The sequence below is a fragment of the Aythya fuligula genome, chromosome 4 (genome assembly GCF_009819795.1).
Source record: "Aythya fuligula isolate bAytFul2 chromosome 4, bAytFul2.pri, whole genome shotgun sequence".
In the NCBI taxonomy this organism is placed as follows: domain Eukaryota; kingdom Metazoa; phylum Chordata; class Aves; order Anseriformes; family Anatidae; genus Aythya; species Aythya fuligula.
Window position 1 is genome coordinate 43,263,964 of NC_045562.1, and position 20,761 is coordinate 43,284,724.

The following is a 20,761-nucleotide window of genomic DNA, read 5'->3' on the forward strand; positions in this document are numbered from 1 at the left end:
CTGAGGCTGGCACCACCCGGGCGCACGCCTGGGAGGATGCACAGCTTTGTTTGGAGACCCCGCTCGGCACCCTCGCTCTCCTGTCCCGCTGCGTGCCCCTTGGGATGCTCTCCCACCTCCATGGCAGCACCTGGGCAACGCCAACCCCGACAGCTACACCGGCCTCTTCATTTCACTGAGCCAACATACCGCAACCTGCACTGGGGAACAAACACAACAGCAACACACGCTGTCCTGCAGACACCATTTGTAATGTTGCTTTTGCTAGCACGTATTTACAGTAATTTCATCGCTGGTCAGCTTCCCGTCCCAACTCTGACCCTTCGCAAGCCGTAAATCGTAATTCTTTACCAGAATCGGTGACAACTACGCTGCTTCCCACACCCTCACTCCAGAGGCTTAATCATGATGGATGGAGCGTGCAGAGCACGGCGCGTCCCAGCGCGGGGCCGGTGCAGGTTCACCCCCGTGTCAGCCAGCCGCCCCCTCGCAGCGCCGCGGGCATGGCCAAGCATCACGCGCCTGCCGTCATTCCATCCACGCGTGGGGATTTCAGCCCCGTCACTCTGATGTATCTCTCCTCTCCTTGTGTCCTCCAGCTCTTGCTTCTTGCTGCTTGTCTGCTTCTGATGCTTTCTGCCATTTCTCCATGAAACCCAAATGTTATTGCTGCACCTGAGAGTTTTAGACAGTCAGACCAATGGTGGAGATGCTCCTGGTTTCCTCTTGCTCTTCTTTTACAAGAGAAGCTTCATTCAGGACATTTTGTGTCCTTGCTCTATAAATTCTTCCCAAGTCCTCGTCTCCTTCTCAGAAAGGAGAGAGTTCTTCAGGCAGGTGAAGGGAAAGGGGAAGGAAACATCATTCTTAAACCTGTAAGAAGTTCAAACAACCAGCCAAGCAAAAAAAAACCCAACCCAACAAAACCACATTTCTAAAGACTGAACGTTCCTAGATTCACTTAGCCATTCCTGACACAGCCTTCACCTACACACAGAGCAGGCCTTTCACAGCCCTCACGTAGCTCTGAGCACTGCCCTGGGAAATCACATTTCGGCACCTCATCGGCCAGCACTCCTTCATTTGGCAAGAGGGACATCCCCGTACCCTGGAGCAGCACTGCCTCAGCTGGCTGGAAGCCCAAATGCACGTCTCACAAGACAGGGCCCTGATATTTTTCAGATTCTTCTGAGCCCTGGCCCCTGTGATGGGGCCCAACCCAGGGGTGGCAGGGTGGATTATCTTTAATCAGCTCAAATTTCTTACCAAAAAATCCTTTTAACAATTTGTGCAGTTACCAGTAAAATTACAGAGCCTAAGAGCTCTTTAGAAGCTTGTCACTGGGGCTTCTATCTGTGGGGCCTCAAAATAAATGACAACGAAGCTAAATGGAAGATCATACTCTCTCAGGTATTTCCATTCACCTCAAGATCTGTCCCCCTTTTATAAATATATACACGTATATATTCATTTTTCACTTTCTAATGGAAAACATACCAATTTTTATTTTCTCCATATTTATTTCTTCTGCACTCCAACCTTGAGATATGGTCATTGACATTTCTCATTGACTAAAACAATTTTGGCAGTAGCATTTTCCTTTCGTGTGGCCTCGATCGCATTATCCCCACCACCACCCTTCCTCAACTCAGATCTTGTGCACAATTACACCCATAGAGCTACTTCCCCTCCACCCAAGCCATTAATTATCCCTGTTTTCAACCCCATTCATTCTCATTCTCTTGGCCTGCTTAAAACATATTCCATGTTAGAATGCCTTGAACCCTACCTTCCTTCTACATTCCAAAATAAATCTTAAAAACCTATTCTGTAAGCTGTTCCATTTATCTAAATTACCCACCTTTTTGTGTTTGCCTTGCATTGTTTTATATGCAGCTAGATTTTTTAATAGCTTACCTCTTAGAGAGACAAACCTGTTTTATCTGGTGTTGCCCTCATGGTTGTGGCTCATACGGAACACAAGGCACTTCATAAATGGGACAGACAGCCCCTTCTGATGGTAGATAACCGTGGGCCAGGTGTATGTCCAAACATTGCCTTTATTCAGTACACAATGCTTACGTTTTCTTGAGACCCTCAATAGCATCATACTCAGAACACCTAAAAAAAAAAAAAAAACAGAGGAATTTTTGAGGTATTTCAAATTGGGGGTAACATATCCCATCAGTTTTATTGCTCTAGTTTTTAATTTTTAATCCACAGTGCAAGACTCACGTCTACAACTTTCCCAGACTTTCCAAAAAATCCTGTCATACCACAGCCCTAAGAAATTTCAATCCCCTTTCATGGAAATTGCTTCAGCCACACGTCCTTCAGTCTGCTAGGACTGTGTCCCCACAGAATCCCACACAAGATGGTGTTTGAAAGGCATGGTAAATTAATCTGCAGAAGACCTGGTTTACTGTGAAATTAAAATAATTAAAAATAAGCCCACTGTGACTTTTGAAAAGAGAGCTAAAACTCCTGGAAAGCAAAACCACAGATGAACACCTCAGCTCATCTATCTTCACCCCCCTAAGACATAACATCAGGTGGTTTGTGTCAACACAGCAGGCTGGAAATGCTTCCAGGTATTAGAAATGGAGCAGCAGCCCCAGGCCCTCAGTCCATCGCAGCAGTTCCTGGCTCTCTGGGTTTCTTGGCTTCACAATCCCTCTCTTTGGTACACATCCAAGTAACCATTAGCCAAAAGCAGCAAGATAAGCTGTCTCCTTTGAAATTTTCCTGTGTTGTCTAGCACTCAGCCAGCAGTGGAAAAACCCCCTCACTTTGCCGGCACGTACTGGTGCTGCTGCTGAATGCCTCCCACTCTGGCATTCGCTTGTCAAAGGCAACAGCCGTCCAGAGCTTGCCACTCACAGCCAAATCTTCTGTAAGCAACCTCAACTTCAGTGTTATGCTAACACGCAGCCTGGCCCTTGGAGATGCTGCCAGACCCCCAGTAACACCACAGCAGGCCTGGTATGGAGCAGGTGATAGGCTACACATTGCCCAGGCTTGTGCAGCGCCTCAGTTTGGGCGAGCTTCATGCTCTCTAATCGTCAATACACATCAGTGCTATACAACACACCCTCTCCTGAATCTCAAGAATGCTGTGATAAGAAATCGTACATCCAGATGAGACAGAGCTCGACTTCTCTGGTGGCAGTTCTTCTAATTCAGTCTCTCTTCATTAATCCTTAACATTAAGTAATGCTTTTTTTCCTCCAAATAGCCCTGAGGGAAGAGGAGCTTGCAAAGTAAGACAACGGCATTTTGTAGTTCGGGTGTTGTGTGAAGAAAAAAAAAGTTGTATTAAGATCAGAAAGGGGCAAGAGCACTCAGGCTTCCTTGCTTGCTCTCTTGTTCCTTCCCTCTCCCTCCCTCTCACTCTCAACCCCCTTTTTCTTCTCACTTTGACTGATGCAGTTCTCTGCTCCAGATGTCTCCCCCAGTCTCAGAAAAAAATGACAAAATGTGTAATGTGGATGGCCCCTGAGTAAATCCATCTGAGTGCTCCCTCCAAGCAGGAGACAGCCTTAATATGAGAGAATGGCTTTGTTCAGGCAGTCCAGACAGATATCTGGGTAGGACAAGTACAGTAAATGTCTTTATCTTTTAGTGGATTTTTTAATGCTCAAGGTAACACACTTCTTAAATTTAAATATAATTATTTCTTTCAAAGTCTGAGCATGTGTTAAAGAATTCAGGAGGAACTTATTCCCCAGAGTGCTTAACTCTTTCACCATCAACAGCTGATAGTTATTGTCTGGGTCAGCATCCCCATTCTCAGGAGCTTAACCACATGCTTCATCTGCTTTGTATGATGGAAGCATACAGCCACAAGTCTCTCTACAACAGACTGATTTTTTTTTCTAAGCATTGACTACAACAGCAAGCAGCCTCATTTTTTGCTCACCTACTTTTGTAAGCGCAGCTTATGACAAAAAGTTTCTGTATTTTAAGTGTTAATGCATGTTATTAATTGCCTGAGAAAGTTCTCATGCACAGCCACTTTCTTCTTCTATGTATATGTTCAGTATCTCATTTTCATTTCTGGTGATTTTATGGCACTATTCATCAAGATTTGTTTTTAAACAGAGGCTTATATCTTCCCTCTTCATCTTTTTTTCTGATACAAACAACAGAAAGAATTCATACATCCTCTCTATTACAAACCTCTTACTGTCTCCATTCCAGTTCAGAAGAGTACTTCAGAAGGATAAAGCACCAATGGGCACTTTGTCTTTCTAAAGTAAAAATTTCTGAATATATACTTAGTCCAAATATGACCACAGATGGCCAAAGCTTTGTTTTGGGCTGTCTTTACAAATGGTTGATGTTGGAAACACGACAGGCCAGGATGGCTGAAGATAAGAGGACTAACAGACCGATGAGGCTTAAACTGGAAGTAAATCAAGTTTGTTATGGTCCAAAATGATTGCACTTGGAAAAAGAACTAGACTGTCTAGAAGCACTGACAGCTGTTGCAGATGTAAGAGATACAGTAGTGACCTCAACTTATGAGAAGTAAGAAATAATGTTCTAAACAGGAACATTATGGAGGTTAGAGTTCAGAATTAGTAAAATCACCATTCTAATGTACGTACAAACACATGCATTCTTACTCTCTCTCTGTATCCACATTACATATAGAACATAAGAACAATCAACATAAGAACATACAAATCAGCAAAATTACTCTGGGAAGTGAAAATAAACAATGTCAATATAAAGTCAAGATTGAAACTACATAGGAAAAAAAATACAGTTTTAAGAAATACCCTGAAATCAAACATGACAGACTCAAAGAATTTGAGTTAATGTTGGATTTCAAGGAAATCCAAATTTATTACTGTGAGAGACTCCTGAATAGGAACAATCATAAAAACACCTCTTTCTCGCAGGACTGCATTATATCCATAAGATCATCATTTAGGTATCACTCCTAACCCGATGCCACTGGAAGGGCAGTGGCTGAAAGGTCTCTGGTCCCGCTGTCCTGCTGAGGACAGTGGTGCCTCAGCATGGGCTCTGGGTCAAGGCAGTTTAAAGACCTTTGTATTAAGTCAGTAGTCCTGTGAGTAGTCCCAAAGAAACTTATCTCTGCTTATGACTCAGACGTGTTTTAGCTTCATCCTATTACTACTACAGGGCAGAGAAGCTGCTTGCTGCACTGAAATGTGTAGAGCCATCAGACATTATAGGGAGATGTTTTTCTCTATAGCAGGGGAAAATCAGTGCTTGTAAGGCAAGTACAGAAATACAGCCACTATCTGGGTTTTTGCTTGTTTCTGCATTTAAGAAACACATTTGAATAAAACATACAAACATTTAAGAAGTGGATCTTGGAAAAGACCTCTAGAGGTCATCTGGTCCAACCACGCTGCTCAAGCAGGGCGACCTAGAGCCTGTTGCAACAATTCTACTTGGGACCACTGTAAGGATTTTCACTATTAAGATTTCCACACCAACTACAGACTACTCTGGGAAAACAATGTCTACCTCATAGTGTCATACTGCCCAGCAAGTGATCAGGAAATAGTGGAAAATCTACTGCAAATTCTGTTTCCCCTTTTAACTGAGGTTCCTGTCTTGTAAGGTTCGTAAGATTCAAAACTTCCATCTGGGCTAATTAAGCAGAATGCCAAGTTATCCACAGGATATAAAAATATAGGTGGAGGTGGGGAAAATACTCTTTCCATTCACTGGTGAGTTATAGAAGAAAATCAGACTACATTAACGGAGGAATACAGCAAAGACAGACTATTCCCAAGGAACAGGAGTTACCACATCATGCAGCTTTCATCATTTCACATTTGAGGGCAAGCAGAGATGAGCTCAGCGAGATGTTACAAAATAATAAATGTTGTTTTACTATAGCATGGATTTAGTTTCTCCCAGTTGTTCAACTGAAATCTCGCTCTACGTTATTACTGTAGAACTTATTAGCTGGCAGGTAGAAAACAGCAAGAATAAAGAAAATAAAACCCCAAATCTCTCTCTTGGTAACAATCTGTACTAGCTGATAGTATTCCAGAAGGAATGTCACAACAGCTCTCCAGTTTGTTTTCTCTTTGTTTCAGGACCGTTTCCATGGATCCCCAAACCTAGGCCCCTGTGAAGGGCTCCCCAGAGCATAATGCCATGTAGCTGCAGGTCACAGACCAAGCATCACATGCAGAACACAAACACAACTCCAGTAGCCCTGTCAACACATTAAAGCTATTGCGAATACAGTTCAGGATCCTAGCATACCAGTATGTGTGGAGAGAGAAACAGGCCCTGGAAATACTGTTAGAAGCGCAAAGAAATTATGAAGTCTTTTGTGCTGCATTAGCTCTTAGTTCTAGCAAGGGAGATCTGTTCTGAATGACTTTGAGGAAGCACTTAGTGCTGGGGTGGATGTTAGTATTCTCACTCCACCACACCCCAATTCATCCAGCCATGCCATGGCTATCTTAGGTGAAGAGCTTTCCGGAATTCTTCCTTTTCCTTACTACAAAATCATTCCTATGCATCTGTAAATTTACCACTACTGCACATAAACCTACACCTCTTATGATATCTGAAGTTACAAGTACTGTAAGAGCAACTTAAGCCAACTGGCTCTTGTGAAATCTTGTTTGTTTCTTGGAGAGACGCTTGCAGCATTTCTTTGTGGCAGTTTAAAAAAACTGTAATCTTCTGTCCACATGCCAAAACAGAATTTGTTATCTGCCAAAAAAATGACTTTCCCAATACTGTCCAGGCTATTATCTCAAACCTGACCCACAATAATTAACTTCCAAGCATCTGGGAGGTTAAATTGCTCAGTGATCTCTCCTCTTGTATGCAAAAGTGATAGGTATTACGTGAGAATTGCTATTTAGGTTATATTAATTTTTCCCCTCAGGAAAAATTAGAGAATGATTTGAGTTTTATTGAATGCAGTCTTCCATCAAACACTTAATGAAAATCTTGTGAAAATATGGCTATCTTTGAAAGCAGCCTGAAAAAAAAGAGGTTTAAACTTTGCTACATAGTTCTTATCACAGTGATAGTAAACATGTGCAAATGGATTGTCCTTCTTCAAATTGAACTGCCTAATTGAATATCCATGTAGAGACTTACAGACACAACAGCAGATAATCTGGAAAGTGGCAGGAGAAGGACCTCATGCTTCACTGTTTTTATGTTGTTTTTCCTCTGTAGAAGTTGTAATACCTGGTTGAAGGACCACCAGTGAATACTAAACAGGAAGTTTGCTCCAACATCACTGTGGCTGGCTCCCAACTCTGCCTGGTTCAGCTGCCAGCCATGAATTCCATTCATTTCTCAATTTGGATGGCATTTGGGAAAATGCTGCACATCTCTGTAATGCTGCAAATGCAAGCAAGAAAACCTAGCCTTACCTTGAAAAGAGCACTGAAGGAGCAAACTCCATGCAACACAAACTCGGGGGTGAAAAGCAGGAGTTAAGGTGCCATTACTACTCTTGAGTCTTTTATCTGAAGCCTAGTCTGTTAATGCTGGTAATCTGCCTTAACCTAAACTGACAAGTTCTCTACTGACACCCTGAGCGAGTTATCAGCGGATAATGCAGACAAAGCTAGGCTCTCTGGCTTTGCCACAGGCCACGATTACTCTGTGACATTAAAAGGTTGTCCCCAGTGTAGTGAGCAACAGTAGTGGGGGTCAGCATACGCGTGTCAGCAGTGTATTTCACAGTCTTTCGACAGCAGATGAATGGAAAGGCTCTGTAATCCCCCTGGGACCCAAGAATGAAAACTACAAGGACACTGAAATAGGCACAGACTTGTCTTCCTTTCTCTTCTTTGATCCACCCTCCACCCCCAGCCTGTCTCATCTCCTCATCCTTTGTCCCCACCCTGTTCCTTTCCCATCCTCTGATTTCAGTCGCAGGTTTTTAGGCTGTTTCTAAATCTTTCCTCAGCAACTCATGCCAAGCTCTGTCCTCTGGACTACTTTTCATTTGTATCTCACCATGGCTCCCAGCCATCTACTCCACAGCTAGGTTTCCTTTCCCCACTTCTTAATTTCTGCCTCTCTTCTTGAAAGCCCATTTCTCTTTCTCCTACCAATCCTCACAACTCTATAGCTTACTTTTTCCACAGAGTTTTTCCCTTTCCTTTCCTCTAACACTTTTCCTCCTCCCAGTAGCTCCCATTTCACTCTCCTTGCACGTTGGAAACCTCCAGTCCCATCAGTTTGTACATCACCATCACGCTGGTATACCTACCTACATACTTTGGGTAACACCAGAGTTTCCAACCAGCTCTGCTGGAAGCCCTGCTCCGCAGGCCACCCTTCAGCCCTGCTCTGCCAGCACAGGCCAGCCCTGGGCACCAGGCACCACTCCACACCATCACATCGCTTTGGTCCTGCCGTCCCCAGAATGCGAAGGAGGGGTTCAGAGGAAAAGGGAGGCTGGTTTGGCCTGCCTGATATCTCCCTTTCAACTATTTTCCAACTCTTCGGTACAGAAGTTCTAGACAAGGCTATTCTGAAGCATCTGTACCAGTTAAAAGGTCAGGTACGAGGCTTCCTCTAAAACTTTGTGGAACTAGATGAAATTTTAACTGTTTAGTTTCAAGCTTGCCTGAACTCCAGTCTGATGAAAAGCCAGCAAAACTGAAATAGTTTTTAAAACACAACACATCTCTTATGACAAAACTCTTTCTCCTTTTAAGAAGTTAAGACACTATTGCCCAGAATTCCTCAGCAGCTGCAACCAACCACAAGTTCGTGTGTAATCCAGGAGTGCTTCACTGCAAGGAAAAAATAACAAAAACACATTTGGCTAACTTTACTGCCATAAATGTGAAGGGCTTTAATTCTGACTAATCACACACCTTGAGTCATTTCACTGTAGTCAACAAGTATCTTGTAAAAACAACAACAAAAGTCAGTAAGCAAATAATGATAAAATCCTTTCCCTCAAAGACCAACAAGCCAAATTGATTTCAATTTACTATATTAATTAATTGAATGAAATCAAGGTGGTCAGCTAGCATTTTTAGTTTATATGTTTGCATACATAAATTACACGTGCAAGGATACATACAGATGAGTACTTGAGTCTTTTTTGTAAAATTTACTGGGCATCTTGGCCAAGAAGAATGATGGATTTTAACTGTTATTTCTGTTCATAACTGAATTGCAGTTTCTCAAAGAGAATAATCTCAGAGTTTCTATATTAAAATAACAGCAGCTTATGAATCAATTTACAGGCTTTGTCATCTGCTGATTCATTTATTTTAGAAAGACCAAGTCAATATTGATGATTCCCTTAGTTTTGTTACACATATTTTATGTCAGTTTCTCCTAGGATGAAGTAGGGCTTTTTGTTTATTAATTTCTCATCCCATTGTTGCATTTCATACTGTTGTTGTTGGAATGCCAACAAATAAGGACACTCACCTCCGCGGTATTAGTCTCTTCTTATGACATCAGTGTGTAGGCTGTACAAAATCGAGGGATGTTAGTCACTCACACCATCTGTGTGGGCCTGCAGAAAGGAAGATGTAATCTCTCATATGGTGAGTTTTATACAAAACAGCAACAATCCATATTCAGCTGCACAGATAAAATGGATCCCTGGAGGAACTTCAGTCTGCCAGAGAGCATGTTTGTGGCTGTCAGCTGTTGGGGGTAAACTTTTTAAAACACAGTGACAGAAAACCTTTTGTTTGTCCAGAAAATAAATTTGAGGGTGGTGGCAGTCAGTTTCACAGACTACAATTTGTTAGTCAAACTGTGTTGGTATTAAGTTGCATTTTAAAAGTTCAGGGCTAACATCTCTTCTCATTTCTACTGACATAAGAAAATTTGCTCTGGAATGATTTGAATAAAAGAAAGGAGAAAGCAATGAAATCATTTCTTCATTCTTTTTAGATATTTACTTCCCACAGTTTGAGGTTTTGTCTTCCCTAGCCTCTCAGAAGCTACCATCATGCTGTTCCTCAAAGTGGAGAAAGCTGGGTCTACCACGCAAAGGAGAAGTCTAAATGTATTGTTAGCAGGTCTATAAAAGTCTCCCTGCATAGCTGCATGCAGAAAGAAGAACAAGACATGCACAGCATGCCCAGGCCACCTCACCTATTTGTTTAGAAACACTCTTTTTTCTACTCATGCACTTCAAATAGTGCCTCTAGAAAGGCATCTAGAAAGCATGATTAGTCACTGAACAATTGTTCTTTCTTCCTTATGTTGTTAGTTACACTTTTCCAATTTTTTTTTTAACATAAAAAACTCTGATATTTATGTTCAGATTAAGACTAAATCTTTGTGTCCAAATTTATTACTAAACAGAGTTATTTTCAATCTTAGGAGATAATTATAATTAAATTTACTTCATAGGAATTGTTAGCTTGATGACAAGACTCTTCAAATCATTTTCTGTCATTCTTCCTTAAACTTACACTCAACATCCTTGAGTGTAACTTTCAAAAGAAATTATTTGGGGGAATCTTCATTTTGCCTACCATTGCCAAATGCCAACTCCTATGTTACCTAAATTAAGCATCAATAAAGCATCTCAGCACTCTCAAACTGGAGACAACTCGAGTTTCAATCCAAATCCTTTAAAACTGTACTGGACTCTTTCGATTGATCACAAGTGGTTTTAGGACATTTCAGACTTCTCGCTAGAAGTCATGTATGTGAAATAGCTTAGTTCTGGGATGGCAAGGACAGTAGAGTAAATACGGGACAGAAATACTGATTAAATGATTTGCATAAAAGAATTATGGTCAGCATAATTAGTAGCTTTATCCAGTGATTTTTAAAGCAATTGTACTTAGCAGATGGAAGTAATTTTTCTGAAGGAGAAAAGGAGGCCCCTGAAATTTCACGAAGGGGTGAGCAAACAATCCTTAGCTAAACATATCCAAAATGCAACATTCCTCAACCCAGCGTTCTGGGAAAAAAGCTGTGTGTTACTACATCATGTGTTAGGAGGTGACAAAGATGAATAGTTTTGATTGTTAAAATTAATAAAGTGGGCTACCCTTGTTCTTTTATTCACATACAATATAAATCAGCAATAAATAGTCTCTATTTATTTTTATTTCAGTCTCTGTATGTCAACTTTGTGTAATGTCTATTAAAAAAATAGCATGTATTGTGATGTTTGAATTACTACCATGTGGGATAATTGGAAACATAATTATAGTACCTCTCGGACACAAGGCTTTTTTTCCAGTATGGTTACACGCAAGGGAGGCAGATCAAGCAATGAGAAGAAATGACTGGAACAAACTGTAAGCAATTAGCTTAGTTAACTATATGGAATTGGCCAGAATTCAAATGTGCTACAAATAAGCATAAAAAAAGGAGCTGCATTTGCTCACCTCATGTCTGAATTTGATCTGTTTGCCTAAGCATAGAAAAGCAGCGGTACTTTGAGTAATTTAGCTGTAATCCTTGCTCTGTCATAGCTAACTAGACCATCAATGACTTCAACCTGCAGAAGATCAATCTCAGAATAGTTAAGAATTTTCCCACTTTTAAAAGCATTGTCTTCAATGCATTATAAAGTAGGTGCAGGGCATAGAGATCTGATCCCAACTGCCTTTTAAAGAAAAACATCCATCAGATCTTTGCTATGAAACTTGGGTGGCATCAGGATTAAGGTTCTAAACCACATCAGAAAATTACATGTAATAAAGTAACACTGCACCATTCCAGATGAACAGAAGAAAATTCTACTATAGCATGCTTCTGTGTTTTAAGACAGACCAAAACCTGTTGAAGAAAACCTTTATAGATGTGCAGTAATCTAAAACAACATTAAGAATAAGCACAACTCAAAGGAGAGTTACACATCGCAAATGAACGATGATCATAATGAAATGCATGAGACATGCTTCCACTCAGTGGAACACATTTCATGATTTTCTAATCTATCTATTCTCACTAGGAATCACTGCACATTAAAAGGGCATGGCTCAAAACTTGCTGTAATCTCATAAATTACTTTTTAAGGCACAGAGTTTGTAAGAATGAAGAAAGGAATATTTTTCTTAGACATTGTACCTGTTGCTGGCCCCTTCTGAGGATACAGCTGCCTTTTGCAGGGCAGTTGTAGCAGTCTGTGGGTTAGGGGACAGCCATAACAACTTTCTTTCCATCTCCCTTTGGTGTGTGGTTACCCTTGTTAATTCCCAGTTCCTAAGGGTTAGGAAAAGACGAGACTTTTGATTACAGGGACTATAGCCACAGCCCATGGAAAGTAGAAGCAAGCAGAAGTCATTTGGTACACCCAATTCCCTGCCCAGGCCAGAGACACATCATTTTTTCAGATGAGACGCAACCCGGCATTCCACAAAACACAAACAACAACAAAAAAATGTTCAGCCTATGACACAATGGAGGAACGAGGTTAGTGCTGAGGGCAAATTCCAAATATTTCAGCGTGTTTTCCTGGATCATCTCTTACGTAAGCCATGAAATTCAGTCTCACAGCAGCCTGCTGAGAGCAGAGGGGAGTGGGCTGGGAGCTCACTGACAATACCAGGCACATGTGCGCATACACACAGCCACCACGCGCACAAGGCAACAACAATTAGCTAGTCCACTGCAAATGTCAGCCAATTTATGTAATATCCTTTTACTCAGCATTTCGTATTCACTTAAGGGTGAAAAATCTCAATAAACTGTCTCAAGGGCATTGAAAGTGGGGGAAATTATCTGGATTCAAGTCCTGCTCTGATCATTTCTGCCGTTGGCTGCTCGATAGCCTATACATTACTTCAGTCAAACAACCAGTGAACAAGCAGGCATTTATTTCATAAGAATCACCAATGCAATTAGTGTTAACATGCTCTAATTGTTATTAACAGCAGCTGAGCAGCTGTCATTTTAAGTTGACTAAGCACAATGGCTCTGGGCTGCTGCTGCTCATGTTATCCCATGAGGCTACTCCAGAATCCCGTTTGCCCAGAGAACACTTTTACAGATGGTAAACAGCCAGAAATTACAGACTGGATGACATTAGCGCTATGACTTGCTGATTTAACGCACCTAGGAAATAAGGGAAGAGCTGCGAGTATGAAGATGAAGGGGCTAGATATAAATAATACCAATGTCTTCCCCACAGAACCTTTTAGTAACGAATATATTGGTGGTATACATCCACCACCTTCAAACAGGACCAAGAATCTTACCTGTTCAGTGCTTAAGAATTACTTAGTAGACGTGCCATGAAATACAACTTTTGTCACTACACTACATTGTTTTTCTATTATATTTTTTAAGTTACTTTCATTTGAGACCTCCAGTTCCCTGTTCTTTCTAGGAAAGCGAGCAGCAACAAGCTGTTACAAATGCTGCATCTTTCTTAAAACAGGAAAGAAGGTGGAAGAAAGAATTTGCCCTACTTGTCACAAAACAGAAGAAATTTCAGTTTGGCTTACAACTGGAAACAAAAGCTGTTGTGATCAAACCAAAGCTTACAATGCACATCAGACATCAGAATTCTGAAATTAAATCATATCTTCTCACAGTACTGACAAAAAAAAAAAAAAAGATTAATTTCCAAAACCAAGCACAGAAATTCACAATGAAATACTTGTTACTTCTGTAATGATGTCATAAGGGTAAATAAAATAAGCTAGGCAGCAAGCACAAAAATTTAAATTATTACATTTGGTTTTACAGTAATTGTGTTTACCATAGGCACCTATATTGATTTAGAATGTCCATGGAAAATTCACTTGATTAGTCTTCCCTTGAAAGCCATTGGTTTACACTCCTCATTGAGGCACTTAATTCAGTTTTCCTTAATCAAAAGTTCTTAGTAACCCATTACACTTTTAGGATTACCTATACAAGGGACAGCATTTTTTAAAAGTGATGAAAGTTCCAAAATTTTGTACTGTTTGGTGTACTAGTTTGTAGCTGACTGGTCAAACCATTTTCTTGCGGCTATTTAAAATCTTCATGATGAAGTACTCTGTTTGTTCGGTCTCAAAATGGATCTGGTCTACATGAAGAAAAGTTTATTTTGGACAGTGTTGTCATAGTCATCTGTAATTCTAATGAGTACTTGTGTTTTTGATGGAGAAGGAAGACTTACTTACCATATGGATCTAACCTCCAAAACAATGGTTAGCATTATTCTCTGAAGGATAGAGGCGTGTGTACGCAATTATAAAATAAATCTGGTTTACATGAAAGAAAATGTCCCGCAATAATCTTAAACATCATGTCAGCATCCATTTCATATATTTACAAGATTTGAGATCTTTTCCCAGCTTTTCTTTTTCAGTAACTGAAGTTTCCATTTGTTACTTTTGCTCCTCCTGGAAATCCAGCAGTAAATGATAACAAGAATTGTTACTACAAATACTTAGATGACTTTGCTGAAAGAGTGTTTACTTCAAGCATGTACCAAGCGTCATCAAATCCAGTTTGGCTAAAAGCTTCTGTCTAACATCAGATGCAAAATTTTCCTTCAGATAAAAATGAGATATAGGATATGTTACCAGAAAAAAAAAAAAAAAAAAAAAAGCCTAAAGCCTACAGGGAAAAAAGAGATTTAATGTTACACTCATTTAAGTTTAAAAAGATTAGGTCTCACCATATTATTGTCAGTGATCCTTTATTTAAATGATAGCAGTTGATATCAACTGAATATAGCATTTTCAAGAACAAGAGGCAGATTTATAGACGTCATAAATGTAGCATATCACTGTGTGCCATTGTGTAGTACCTCTAAAAAGACTGAAAGCTCCAAAATCGCTGTAAATACCCCCTGAATTCTGCAGAAGTCTCTTTTGACTGGAATATGGCGCCAGTATTGAGCCAATGCCTGGTGAGGTGCTCGCTCCAAGAAACCCCATTTGCAGGGAACATGCAGACGCCACAGACCTTTGAGTACACAGGGGAGCGGTCGCTGATTTCTAAAAATGAGGTTAACGTGTTGCTCTGCCACAAAAAATAAGCAGAGGTCTGATGAATTTCTGTTTTGCTTTCAACTCAGAATTTGTTTTATTTAGAGATGTTTAATTTATAATTATATCTTGCTGGCTGAATGCTCAGTTGTGTTGTGGAACCCTGCCCAGAGATCCTCATTGTTGCAGCTTTTAACAATTTTTTTTGCATTTCACAGATGGTCTGCATTTGCATTTTGCTTTTATTAGTTCCTTTAAATATTAATTAATAAGATTTAAAAAAATGAAGAAGAAAGAACAATAACAATAGTGGAACAGTTTTAGGCTTCATGTGATTACTTGCCTCTAGAACGTATCATGGAGCTGAGTTGCTTCAGATCAACACACACACAGCAGCATGCATATCATATCAATACCTAAATATGGTTTGAAATATTAGCAATATGTAATACCTTCAGCATTATGCCTGATATAACAGAAACAGATCATGTGCTGTACTGCAACAGCTACAAAGCCTCTCATGAGGAATTGCCATTTATTGTTAGTTGCTAGTGGGTCACTGCTGCCTCAAACATACCTAAGGAAACAAGCAGACTTGCTGGCTGAGGTAATACAAACCTTTGAAAACCTACTTCAAGAATCAGGTATGAGCTTACATGGTTAACAACAGATACAGACTGCTGGAAAACTAGAGACACAGGAATGGTGATTTTCTCCCTAATTGGGAAGAAACAACCTTCCCCGGGGTACCTGTTTCTGAGACTGCCCGTCTATAGGCAGCTCCCTGTACAGTACCTTGATGTGCCCACAGACAATACAGCAGTTTGAAAAGGTCATATGGCTCCCACAGGTGTCCCAAATATCACCAGTAGCCAACTTCTTTTAATAAACTTACATACTGAAGAAAAAAGAAGAAAAAAAGAAAAGATTCATAATATTCTATAGGCTGACATCTGTTACTTCACATAATACATACACAGCAAAACTGTCTTACATAACTCCATTTGGGGTGAAATTTCTTCTACAGGACTGAAAATTCCTGATTTATTGCAGCACATTGCAAGTAGCCCAAGTTCCTCTCAGAAGCAAATACTGAGATCTTGATCCGAAATACTTTATATTTGAGATGTTCCTGGGTTTGGCCTGAAGTCCCTCACTTTCCTGCCAATTTCAAATGAATCACAATGGAGTTTATTTTCTGATCTGTTGTAGTCATTCTCACAGGACTTTGTCAGATGCAGATACAGAGGGGATTTTAAGAAAATTAATTAGAAGAATTTCTGAAGTTGGCATGTCCAAAAGGATTTTAGAGGCTAGATCAGATCACGAGGCCACCATTTTTATATTAATCCCTTCCTTCCCTGCACATTTTGGAGGCGTAGGAAAAATCCTCTCTTGCCTGATTTCTGATACGGAAAACTACTCTTGTAGAAACAAGCTCTGCCATAGAAGATACAATTTGTTTGATTGGCTTGTCAGTAATTAATAAGAAATCAGCAGCTAATAAGAGAAGCTGACACAGTAAGGCAATCCAAGAATAAATCCTATACCACTTGTGATTCATTCCCAGAAAGTTAAATTTCAGTGGGACTTTTGCTATTGTTCTTAAAGGACTGCAGTGAGAAACTCCATGATTTCAAGCCAAAGAAAAATGAGTAAATAAATGCCTTGGAGCCACAAAGAATCCTTCTCAGGCTGCTGCCAGAGCACGGCACAAAATTAGCCTCTGCTTATGACGTTCGACCAGATGGGTGTCACCCAGGTGGAACAGATGACACATTAAACAACAGACAATCTCTCACTCTCTCATTTGACCCCCAAAGAATGACAATGCTCACATTTAAGGAAGAAATTCCTATTATCTGCTATGCATATTATGCAAGTCACCCCACGTACATTTAGAAATAAATACAGAGTAGATTGTGTGATATAGGTGTGATATAGGGGTTTTAACTACATTCATTTACCCTACAGGCATTATGGAAAGGTAAGTTGGTGGCCTGAGCATCCCATACAAAGTAAAGCCATTTTGATCTGTCGGTAAAGCAGGTATTTGGCTGCACAAACAGGAGGAGGGAAGATTATAAATTCAATTAAAAACAAACAAACAATGAAGATATAAAGTGCTGGGAAAGAAAAAATACAGGCTAAAGATAGTTACCTCAGTAGATGTACAGTGCTTCTGCCTTTAAGAAGAGAAATCAGCAGATCAGTGCAGGTGGGCTTAAGGGAAGTAAATGGATAATGCATGTGGGAAGTACATTTTTCTGTGGATCCCACAGCTCTGATACAGCCATACAGCATAACAGCTGAGGCTATTTATCTGATTATTGACAGCACATTACAAGTATTTTGCTGAATAAGATCCCTTACCATGTCAGATCCTTGTCCTTAAGGCTGTTCTGGGGAATGGAGACATCCCAGTAAGGTGACAACTCGGCTCCTGGGGATGACAAAACACACACAGGAGAAACTCAGCGCAACACTGACCATGCTAGGAGACCATTTGCTGCATAGTGCATCCAGGACTTACAGGGTAAGTGAAACTTCAAACAAAGATGGATTATCTGAGTTAGAAACAGATTTAAACTCTGAGATGTCAAACCAGGTAACTTGTAGTATATTTTCTCCTCAGGAAATTTTTGTTGTTGTTTTGATTTATTTTTTTTCCAGATAAATGTTTTAAGTAAATCTAGTAGGTTTTCAGGGCTTCCTGCTGAAAGCAATGAATTCGTAAACAAGGGGAGCAAAATATGGTATGAATTCATCCTAGAGGAAGCATAATTAAGAGCACTTTATTTTTACAGCCCACAGTATAAACCTTCAACAACTAGAAAAGTTTGCTGTTTTTCAAAGGCTGAATATTTCAAAAAGACTGTTTTCCATCCAGTATCACAAGAGGGAAATAACCAAGACCAAAATGTCTCACAGATTTTATTTTATGTATGAATCAACTAGTCTAAAGGAAATACTACCTTCTTTGACTGGAAGCACGGGAGAGTTCAAGGATACAGTATGTATTTTTAAAGAAAAAACTAATACACATGTTTGGAAAGGAAAAGGACAAGACTTAAGCTCCTGGCAGTATTTGCAGACATCCACAGACATTTTGAATAGAGGTATTCTTCTGGGGGCTTTCACCTTGTCTGAAGGTTTTGTATTTGTTCCAGGTCTTGCAGTGTTTATTTTAAAAAGTCAAGTTATTCTTTCCTACTGCACTGCAAACTAGAACATTACTCCTGCTAATTTTGGGGACTCGAGCAAACAGGGCAGAAGAGCCAGGCACAGATGAAAGCATAACTCTAAAAAAGTAATTTAAGTTTCCACTTTAAAAAAAAAAAAAAAAAAAAAAAAAAAGGAAAGAAATAAACAACAAGAAGAGGTAAGGATTTTCCTCAAACCTGCAGCAATCAAGTTAGTTAAAGTCAGTACAGGAAACACAAGGGGCAACTTTTTATGCTTTTGTCAGACCACAACTAATGAACAGAGATCTGACACTGAAGATTAATATTAAAGCCACAAATAAAGATCTTAACTAAAGTAAGTGATCACAGATTATAGGGAACCATTTAAAACACATTAAAAATAATTAGTGAAACTCCAAACACACACACAAGAAATACATACACTGCAGTCTCAGTTCATTTCCATATGATTTAGAAAGAAGACATTCATTCCCTCCTGCCAAGTATGCCAATTTGTATGTAGAAAAACCATTCTGCTGTGCTGGGTTTGCACTGTATGTTATATGACTTCTGGTAGCTCTACTTGGCACACTGTAACTACAGTGCTTTAATCTTCACCCTATATTCCAAAAAAGGAGCTACTGTGTTCATGGTCAAGGCTTACTACTACCCTCCAATAATTACTCTGTCCTGTTATATTCCTTACAGAATCCAAATGTGATAATTCTGTACAGGCAAGCAAGGCAGAAGGCTTTTAGACAAAATCAATCAGCTTTATCAGGTTTGCAAATCTGAAAATGTCTTTGAAGATGAAAAAGCCAAATCTTAGATGACATCAAAACTTAATTAATTACTACAATAATTCTGGCTTGTGGCATTATCCAAGGCCTCATTCTGTTATGCACTACATGAACACAACAGAGTTTCATCTCTACAGAGTTTGCAGTTTTAGAAATAAGAAACAGACAGAGAGCTGAATTAAGATTGTCTCCAAAGCTGACCTCCACCTGACATTCCCTGCAGGGGACATCCTTTTACCACTAAGGATGCTGGACTCTTACTCCACATCACGTTCTTCAGTGGAAAGGATGGTTTGACCTCCTGTATATCTGATGCAATTTTTTTTTCCAGGTCATCATTAAGCACTCAATTACTACTGCTGTTAGAGCTTATTAGAAGAAATATCATAGAAAAAAAATCATAGAGCTGCTTTTAATCAATGTTGCACTCCTCATCAGGATTTGCAGTCCACGATTTTACTCTTCTTTCCCCTGAGAAGTGATCAGAAAGTCACCCTTTTCCAGCATTAACAAGAATGGGGAAAGACAACCATGTTTTTGAAATAACCTGTTTCTTAGGGACCGAGGCTTTTACTCCCCAAAGCAATGGAAACTTTACTGGTGTTTTTAATGAAAAAGGGATTGGTTCCTGTATTACTTTACAACCAAAGCATGATTCCCCCTTCCCCTTCAGCCTCCTGAGAATAACATATCACTGAAGGAACATCTTGTCACACATGCACATCAGCAAAAGCATCTGTAAATTCTCGTTCAAGAACTAAATTTGTGGTAGAGGCTCATAGCAACACTTAAAACAGAAAGAAAACAACCTGACTGGCCTTTTAAAGGAAAATCCAATTCATGACAAGTCTTATTTTAACTTGTTAACTGAGGTAATCAGACATGAACATTTGAGTGAGGGCAGGGAACAGAACATGTTATTTATGTAATGTTGCTTCATATCATGGCTACCTGTTAAATTCCAAGTATCAAGTTGTAGGGCAGTCTAACATCATATTTTGCATATACTTAATTAAAGCAGCACCTCTTGGTACATACAGAAGTCATGTACTTTTAAATTAGCCCCTGCATTTTGGCAGACCTTTCTTAGGCAAGTTAGCAGTAAGTCTGTTTAATAATCAGACTGGAGCAGATAGGAGGCACTAGAAGAATCAACTTTAAGTCAGTTCCTCCAGCTTCTGCACAGTTACTCATTTTTGCCATGACTTACCACTCTCCTGGGCAAGCAAGGATCAATATACATTATTTCTATTCAGGTTACAAGTGAATTAATGCACTCAGTTGCAGGTGAGGACAAAATCCTTCCTTACCGGATGCCTCCAAACACCACACAGAGGGCTTATAGCAAGTTACTAAGAGCATTTCTCCTGGCCTTGAAGCTCGTCTTTCCTTCCATAGTTTCACTGGTCTTCTGAACGGTTGTGAAAATAACCTGGAAAGCAGAATGTTATTTTCGAGAAGGTCCTCTGCAAGCTCTGTTTGAAACAGTCCCTAGAACCCATCACTGGAGCTGAAATTTAAAAGGTATTCTTGTATTAACCCCATATACTATTTACTGCTAATTACTGAGCTGACATTTGGTAATTCTGTTAAGTTTATTTAGAGCACTGCTTTGAGATGCTAGATGCTTTAAAAATAAAGGCTTGAATAACTGCATAGCCAGGTTCACACACCATTATTTTTTTTTTTAACAGTTAATTGCATGGTATTTCAGATAAACAGAGGTAGATTTGGGATCCTTTTCCAGTCAAGTTCTCTTACCATTGATTCCAACTGAGTTTCTTGGCTTCTGGCAGCCATCAACTTACTGCCACAGTTAAATGACCCCAGAAAACAAGAACATGAAGAACTTGAATAATAGGCTTCGGATGGTTATTTA

The 20,761-nt window shown here is 39.8% G+C and overlaps 1 long non-coding RNA gene across 1 annotated transcript; it reads right to left on the minus strand.

Moving 5' to 3' along the window:
• Window positions 1-469: 469 nt before the first annotated feature.
• Window positions 470-20,220, minus strand: LOC116488433. Its single transcript, XR_004253178.1, has 5 exons — window positions 20,193-20,220; window positions 17,271-17,340; window positions 9,424-9,511; window positions 1,935-2,121; window positions 470-827 (listed from the first exon to the last, which is right to left on the minus strand). It is a non-coding gene; the product is annotated as an uncharacterized LOC116488433 (long non-coding RNA).
• Window positions 20,221-20,761: the final 541 nt, after the last annotated feature.